Below are 7,910 nucleotides of genomic sequence, written 5' to 3'. Positions count from 1 at the left end.
CTCCTGGAGGAGGTGAGCCCTCAGTAGGGCTTTGAAGGGAGAAAGAGAGCTAGTTTGGCAGATTTGAAGAGGCCAGAGGAAGAACGAGGGCCAGGGATCGACAGAGGGACAGATGAGAAAGAGGCACAGTGAGAAGGATAGCGGCAGAGGAGTGGAGTGTGCGGGCTGGGCTGGAGAATGAGAGAAGGTAGGTGAGGTAGGAGGGGGAGAAGTGATGGAGAGCTTTGAAGCCGAAAGTGAGGAGTTTCTGCTTGATTCGAAGTTTGACAGGGAACCACTGGAGATTTTTGAGGAGAGGAGTGACATGTCCAGAGCATTTCTGTACAAAGATAATCTGGGCAGCAGAGTGAAATATAGACTGAAGCGGGGTGAGACAGGAGGATGGGAGATTAGAAAGGAAGCTGATGCAGTCATCCAGTCGGGATAGGATGAGAGACTGAACCAACAAGGTAGCGGTTTGGATGGAGAAGAAAGGGCGGATCTTGGCGATGTTTTGGAGGTGAGTCCGGCAGGTTTTTGTGACTGAGTGGATGTGTGGGGTGCCTGAGAGAGCGGAGTTAAGGATGACAACAAGGTCTGGGCATGTGAGACAGGAAGGATGGTAGTGCCTTCTACAGTGATGGGAAAGTCACGGAGAGGACAGGGTTTGGGAGGGAAGATACAGAGCTCAGTCTTTGACATATTGAGTTTTAGATGGTGGGCAGACATCCAGATGGAGATGTTCTGAAGGGAGGAGGAGAGACGAGCCTGGAGGGAGGGAGAGAGAGCAGGGGTGGAGATGTAGGTTTTCGTATGATCAGAGTAGAGATGGCAGTTGAAGCCGTGGGAGCGAATGAGTTCACCAAGGGAGTGAGTATAGATAGAGAACAGAAAGGGACCAAGTACTAACCCTTGAGGAACTCCTAAAGTAAGGAGATGGGAGGGGGAGGAGGAGCACGCGAATGAGACTGAGAATGAATGGCCGGAGAGATAAGAGGAGAACCAGGAGAGAATGGAGTCTGTGAAGCCAAGATTGGATAGCGTGTTGATGAGAAGGGGGTGGCCCACAGTTTCGAAGGCAACTGAGAGGTCGATTTGGATTGGGATAGAGATAGCCATTGGATTTGGCAAGAAGGAGGTTACCAAGACCTTTGAATGTGCAGTTTCGGTGGAGTGTAAGGGACGGAAGCCAGATTGCAGGCAGTCTAGGAGAGAGTTGGAGTTGTGGAATTCGAGGCAGCGAGTGTAGACGACTCGTTCTAGGAGTTTGTAAAGGAAGGGTAGGAGGGAGATAGGGCGATAACTAGAAGAGGCAGTGAGGTCAAGAGAGGGCTTTTTTAGGATGGGGGAGACCTGGGCATGTTTGAAGGCAGAGGGGAAGAAACCAGTGGAGAGTGAGAGGTTAAAGATGGTTGTTAAAGAGGGGAGGAGGGAAGGGGCGAGAGTTTTCCAAAGATGAGAGGGAATGGGGTCCGAAGCACAGGTGAATGCGGTGGCACTTAAGAGGAGTGAGGAAATCTCATCTGAAGATACTGCTGGGAAGAATGGGAGAGTAGCAGAGAGGGTTGAGAGGTGGGGGGATGGAGTGGGGGAGAAGTAACTTTGGGGAGCTCAGACCTGATGGCGTGAATTTTACTAAAGAAGTAGTAGGCCAGATCTTGGTGAAGGATGGAGGAGGGGGAGGAACAGGGGGCCTGAGGAAGGAGGAACAGCTGGCGGGGCTGACGGGCATGGTTGTCAATAAGGGAAGAAAAACAGTTTTGCCTGGCAGAGATGAAGGCAGAGTTAAGGCAGCAGGAAAGGATAAACTTAAAGTTAACAGGTTTGGCTTGTTGTTTAGACCTTCGCCAGCAGCGTTCATCAGCTAGCACATATGAGCGAAGGGGGTTGACAGTGGCAGTTATCCAAGGCTGTGGGTTAGTGGTACGAGAGCGGCGAAGGAAAAGTAGAGCGAGCGAGTTGAGTACAGAAGGTGGAGTTGAGAGCAGTAATCTGGTGGACACTAGTGGGTTGAGAGGTTAGGGAGGTGAAGTGGGGTGTGTCGCACTAAGAGAAATGGATGGTGTCGAGAGAGCAGAGGTTTCTGTGGGGCATTAAAGGTCACCAATGACCTCCTGCTTGCCAGATCCAACGGTTTATACTCTATCCTAATCCTCCTCGACCTCTCAGCTGCCTTCAACACCACCCCCTTCTCCTCAACACGCTATCCGACCTTGGCTTCACAGACTCCGTCCTCTCCTGGTTCTCCTCTTATCTCTCCGGTCGTTCATTCTCAGTCTCTTTTGCAGGCTCCTCGTCCCCCTCCCATCCCTTTACTGTGGGGGTTCCCCAAGGTTCAGTGCTTGGTCCCCTTCTGTTCTCGATCTGTACTCACTCCCTTGGTGACCTCATTCGCTCCCACGGCTTCAACTATCATCTCTACGCTGATGACACCCAAATCTACATTTCTCCTCCTGCTCTCTCCCCCTCTCTCCAGGCTCGCATCTTCTACCTTCAGGACATCTCCATCTGGATGTCTGCCCGCCACCTTAAACTCAACATGTCCAAGACTGAACTCCTTGTCTTCCCTCCCAAACCCTGCCCTCTCCCTGCTTTTCCCAACTCTGTGGACGGCACTACCATTCTTCCCATCTCACAAACCCGCAACCTTGGTGTCATCCTCGATTCCGCTCTCTCATTCACCCCTCACATCCAAGCCGTCACCAAAAGCTGCCGGTCTCAGCTCCGCAACATTGCCAAGATCAGCCCTTTCCTCTCCATCCAAACCGCTACCCTGCTCGTTCAAGCTCTTATCCTATTCCGTCTGGTCTACTGCATCAGCCTTCTCTCTGATCTTCCATCCTCGTGTCTCTCCTCACTTCAATCCATACTTCATGCTGCTGCCCGGATTGTCTTTGTCCAGAAACGCTCTGGGCATGTTACTCCCCTCCTCAAAAATCTTCAGTGGCTACCAATCAATCGGCGCATTAGGCAGAAACTCCTCACCCTCGGCTTCAAGGCTCTCCATCACCTCCCCCCCCACTCCTACCTCACCTCCCTTCTCTCCTTCTACAGCCCAGCCCGCACCCTCTGCTCCTCTGTCGCTAATCACCTCACCGTGCCTCGTTCTCGCCTGTCCCGCCATCGACCTCCGGCCCACGTCATCCCCCGGGCCTGGAATGCCCTCCCTCTGCCCATCCGCCAAGCTAGCTCTCTTCCTCCCTTCAAGGCCCTACTGAGAGCTCACCTCCTCCAGGAGGCCTTCCCAGACTGAGCCCCTTCCTTCCTCTCCCCTTTGTCCCCCTCTCCATCCCCCCCATCTTACCTCCTTCCCTTCCCCACAGCACCTGTATATATGTATATATGTTTGTACATATTTATTACTCTAGTTATTTATTTACTTATTTTACTTGTACATATCTATTCTATTTATTTTATTTTGTTAGTGTGTTTGGTTTTGTTCTCTGTCTCCTCCTTCTAGACTGTGAGCCCACTGTTGGGTAGGGACTGTCTCTATATGTTGCCAACTTGTACTTCCCAAGCGCTTAGTACAGTGCTCTGCACACAGTAAGCGCTCAATAAATACGATTGATTGATTGATTGATTGATTTACAGGGGGAGGAGTGTGAGAGAGGAGACAGATGAGAAGGTATGATCAGAGAGTGGAATTTCAGAGTTGGTGAGGGTGGAAATAGTGCAGCTCTAGGAGATGATTAGGTCGAGTGTGTGACCAGGTTGGTGAGTGGACGACGTGGGTTGGAGCAGGAGGTTAACAGCGTCAAGGAGAGATAGAGGGGGGGCGGCGGAGGAGTCACCGGGGACATCCATGTGGATGTTGAAGTCTCCGAGGATCAGAGTGGGCATGGAAAAGGAGAGAAGGAAGGTGAGAAAGGGGTCAAAGTCGTTAAAAAAGTTGGAGGTGGGACCGGGGAGGCGGTATATTACTGCTATAAGAATCTAATGGGTCTGATAGAGGCGAATAATGTGGGCTTAAAAGGAGGACAAGGAAAGGGAAGGGGGAGGAGGGATAGTGCGAAAGCGACATTGTGGTGTGAGAAGGAAGCTAACACCTCCTCCTTTTCGGTGAGTCTCGGGGAGTAGGAGAAGAATAGGCTCCGCTGGACAGACCAGCAGAAGACACCGTGTCATCTGGGGTAAGCCAAGTTTCCGTAAAGGCGGGGAGGAGGAGAGATTGAGAAAGGAGCGGGACAAGGATGAAAGGGCGCTTACCTATAATGGAGTGGGGTTTCCATAGGCCACACTTGGCAGCAGCTGTGGAGGGAGGGGAGGAATCGGGAAGGGTGCGAGGGGTGAGGAGTGTTTGGATGGGAATGATTTGACAGAGGCGTTTGTGGGCAGAGGGGGAAGAAAGGTGGTGATGAGAAAGGAGAACTGGGTGGGGGCGGGGGCGGGGAGGAGGGGAGGGAGAGAGGGGGGTAGCCCGGCAACTAGTGCCAAGATATGGTAAGAGTTAAGGTTAGGGTTGGAGTTGGGGCTATGATGAGGTTTATTGCTAGATTTATGGATAGGGATAGGGTTAGGCCCAGGTGCTGTGTTAGCGTTAGAATTATGGACAGGTAGAAGGATAGGCTAATGTTAGGGTTAGGGTTAACCCTAAAGCCAGCGTTAGGATTAGGAATAGGGTTACCACTAGGTCTATGTTTATGGTTAGGGTTAGTGATAGGGTCAGGGTTAGCACTAGGGCTAGGGCTAGGTTAGGGTAGATTTAAGTTTCAGGTTAGTGTTAGTGCTAGGTTTGGGGTTAGGGTTAGGGTAGGATTAGATTTAGGTTTAGGGCTAGTGTTCGTTTTAGTGTTAACGCTAGGACTACGGCACTCTTAGTGTAAGGATAGGGCTAGGCCTAGGACTAGGTTTAGGATTAAGTTTAGAGATCCTGTTAAGATGAGGATTGGGGTTAAGTGAGGCTTGGAGTTATTGTTAGGATTAGCACTAAGGCTGTGGCTAGGGTTAGGCATGGGGATAGGTTTAGGATTATGTTTAGGTTTAGTCTTCTGTCTACGTTTGGAAGTAGGGTTAAGGTTAGCCTTCAGGTTAGTGATAGGCTTTCGGATAGGCCTAAGGTTATGATTAATCTTAAATTCAGGGCTAGACCTACGGCTAGATTTATTGTTCAGATTTAGGGTTTTAGGTTTAGCATTAGTGGTAGACTTAAAGCTACTCCTATGGCTAGGGTAGGTTGCAATTTAGGGCTATGGTTAAAGTTAGTGTTAGGGTTAGGCTTCGGGTTAGTGGTAGGCTTAATCTAGGCCTAAGGTTAGTGCTATGGTTAGGGTTAGTTGTAGGTCTGTAGCTAGTGCTAGGATTACGGTTAGAGATAGGGTTAGGTTTAGGTTAGGGGTTATGAGTAGGGTTAGTATTAGGGCTAAGTTTGGTGTAGGGTTAAGGTTAAATTTAGATTTATGGTTATGGCTAGGGTTAGTCTTTGGGTTAATGGTAGCCTTAAGGCTAGGCCTAAGCCAAGGATTTGGATTAGGTGTAGGGCTAGGCTTTCGCTGTGGTTAAAGTTATGATTGTGGTTAGTTTTAGGGATAGGGTTAGGTTAATGGCTATGGCTAAATTTAGGTTTAGGATTAGGGTTAGATTTAGTTGTAGATTTAAAACTTAAACCAAGGGGTAGGGTTAGGATTAGGGTTAGGGATATGGTTAGGTTAGGGCTAGGGTTAGGGCTAGTGTTAGGATTAGGATTAGGGTTAGGGTTAGGATTAGGATTAGGTTTAGAGTTAGGGTTAGGATGATGTTTAGGGTTAGGTTAAGTTTTAGAGTTAGGGTTAAAGTTATAGTTAGGTTTGGGATAGTGCAATTTGTTGTAAGGAGAGTTTCAAGGTGAAAGACATTTTGGGGACTAGAAGAGCCCATCGACACAATCTCTATGACATGCTTCCATTGACTCGGTGATTTAGGGTAGGTTGAGAGTTAGAATTGGGGTTAAATTTAGGATTAGGGCTAGATTGAGGATGAGGTTTAGGGTTAGGTTTAGGATTAGGGTTGTGGCTAGGGTTAGAGGTAGGGTTAGGTTTAGGGCTCGGGCTCGGGCTAGGGTAAGGGTTATTGATAGGGTTTGGGTTAGGGTTAGTGTTAGGTTTAGAATTAGAATTAGGGTTAAGGTGAGAAGCAGGCAGCAGTTTGTTGCCTTGGAAGAGTTGCAAGGTGAAAGGATTTTCAGGGCTGGAAGAGCCCACCCACACGGCCCCCCAAACATGCTTCCACAGCTCAGAGATTTAGTGTACTGTAGGAGGGCAGGGGGCACGAGGTCTCCTGGGACTGTTAAAGGGGAGTGAGCTACAGTCTTCCTTAGACTCCAAGTGGGAGGGAGCTGCAGCTCTTCTGGGACTGTAGGAGGTGGTGGGAGCAGCAGCCCTCCCGGGATTGTAATGGAGGAGAGAGCAGCCCTTCTCCTGGAACGGTGGGAGGAGAATGAACTGCATTTCTCCACAGCTGTGGGAAGGAAGCTAGGCATAGATCTTCTGGGAGTGTAGCTTGGGAGGGAGCCGCAGCTCTCGAGGGACTGTAGATGGGGAGGAAGCAGTAACTCACCTGGGACTGTATGAGGAGTGGGAGCCACATTTCTCTTGGGACTGTGTGAAGGAAGGGAGCTGCGGCACTTCCGGAACTGTAGGAGGGGAGGGAGTTGCAGTTCTCCAGAGAATGTAGAAGAGGAGAGAGCTGCACCTCTCCTGGAACTGTAGGGTAGAAGAGGGAATCACAGCTCTCCTGGAACTGTAGGAGGAAAGGGAACTGCAGCTCTACTGGGACTGTAGGAGGAGAGGGAACCGCATCTCCTCAAGGACTGTAGGAGAGGAGGGAGGCACAGCTCTGCCCAGACTGTGGTGGGGCTGGGAACTGCAACTTTTCTTGGACTGTAGCAGGACAGGGAGCCAAAGGTCTCCCAGGACTGTAGAAGTGAAATGAGTCACAGCTCTCCTGAGACTGTAGGAGGAGAAGGAACCCCACTGTCCTGGGAGTGTAGAGGTTAAGGGAGACAACTCTCCTAGGACAGTAAAAGGGGTCTCGGCACAGCTCTCATGGAACTGTAGGTGGGGAGAGAGCTACGGCTTTCCTGGGACTCTTGGAGAAGAGGGAGCCACAGCTCTCCTGGGATAATAGGATGACATTCAGTCAATGGTATTTATTGAGTGTTTACTGTGTGCAGAGCACTACACTAAGCGCTTATATAGCAACATAACAGACACATTCCCTGCTCTCAATCAGCTTACACTCTAGAGGGGAAGGCAGACACATCTAAATTAATAAAATTACTCTATTTTACTTATTACTCTATTTTGCTTATTACTCTATTTTACTTGTACATATTTACTGTTCTATTTCAATCAATCGTATTTATTGAGCGCTTACTGTGTGCAGAGCACTGTACTAAGCGCTTGGGAAGTACAAGTTGGCAACATATAGAGACGGTCCCTACCCAACAGCAGGCTCACAGTCTAGTTATTTTGTTAATATCTTTTGTTTTGCTGTCTGTCTCCTCCTTCTAGACTGTGAGCCTGTTGTTGGGTAGGGACCGTCTCTATATGTTACCAACTTGTACTTCCCAAGCGCTTAGTACAGTGCTCTGCACACAGTAAGCGCTCAATAAATGCGATTGATTGAATGAATGAATGAATGAATAACTGGTCTGGCTGGGAATGAGGCTGAATAAAGGGAACAAGTCAGGACAACGCAGAAAGGAGTAGGAGAAGAGGAAAGGCGGGCTTAGTCAGAGAAGACATCTTGGAGGTATGTCTTCAATAAGGCCTTGAGGTTGGAGAGGGTAAATGTCACGTATGGAGAGGGAGGGTGTTCCAGGGCAGAATTAGGATGTAGGTGAGAGATCGGTCGTGAGATGGACAAGACAAGATTGAGGGACAATGAGAAGGTTAGAATTAGAGGAGCAACGTGTGAAGGCTGAGAATAGTGAGGTGAGGTAGGAGGGGGAA

Source organism: Tachyglossus aculeatus (genome assembly GCF_015852505.1).
Source record: "Tachyglossus aculeatus isolate mTacAcu1 chromosome 12 unlocalized genomic scaffold, mTacAcu1.pri SUPER_6_unloc_3, whole genome shotgun sequence".
In the NCBI taxonomy this organism is placed as follows: Eukaryota; Metazoa; Chordata; class Mammalia; order Monotremata; family Tachyglossidae; genus Tachyglossus; species Tachyglossus aculeatus.
This window is presented reverse-complemented; position numbering follows the sequence as displayed.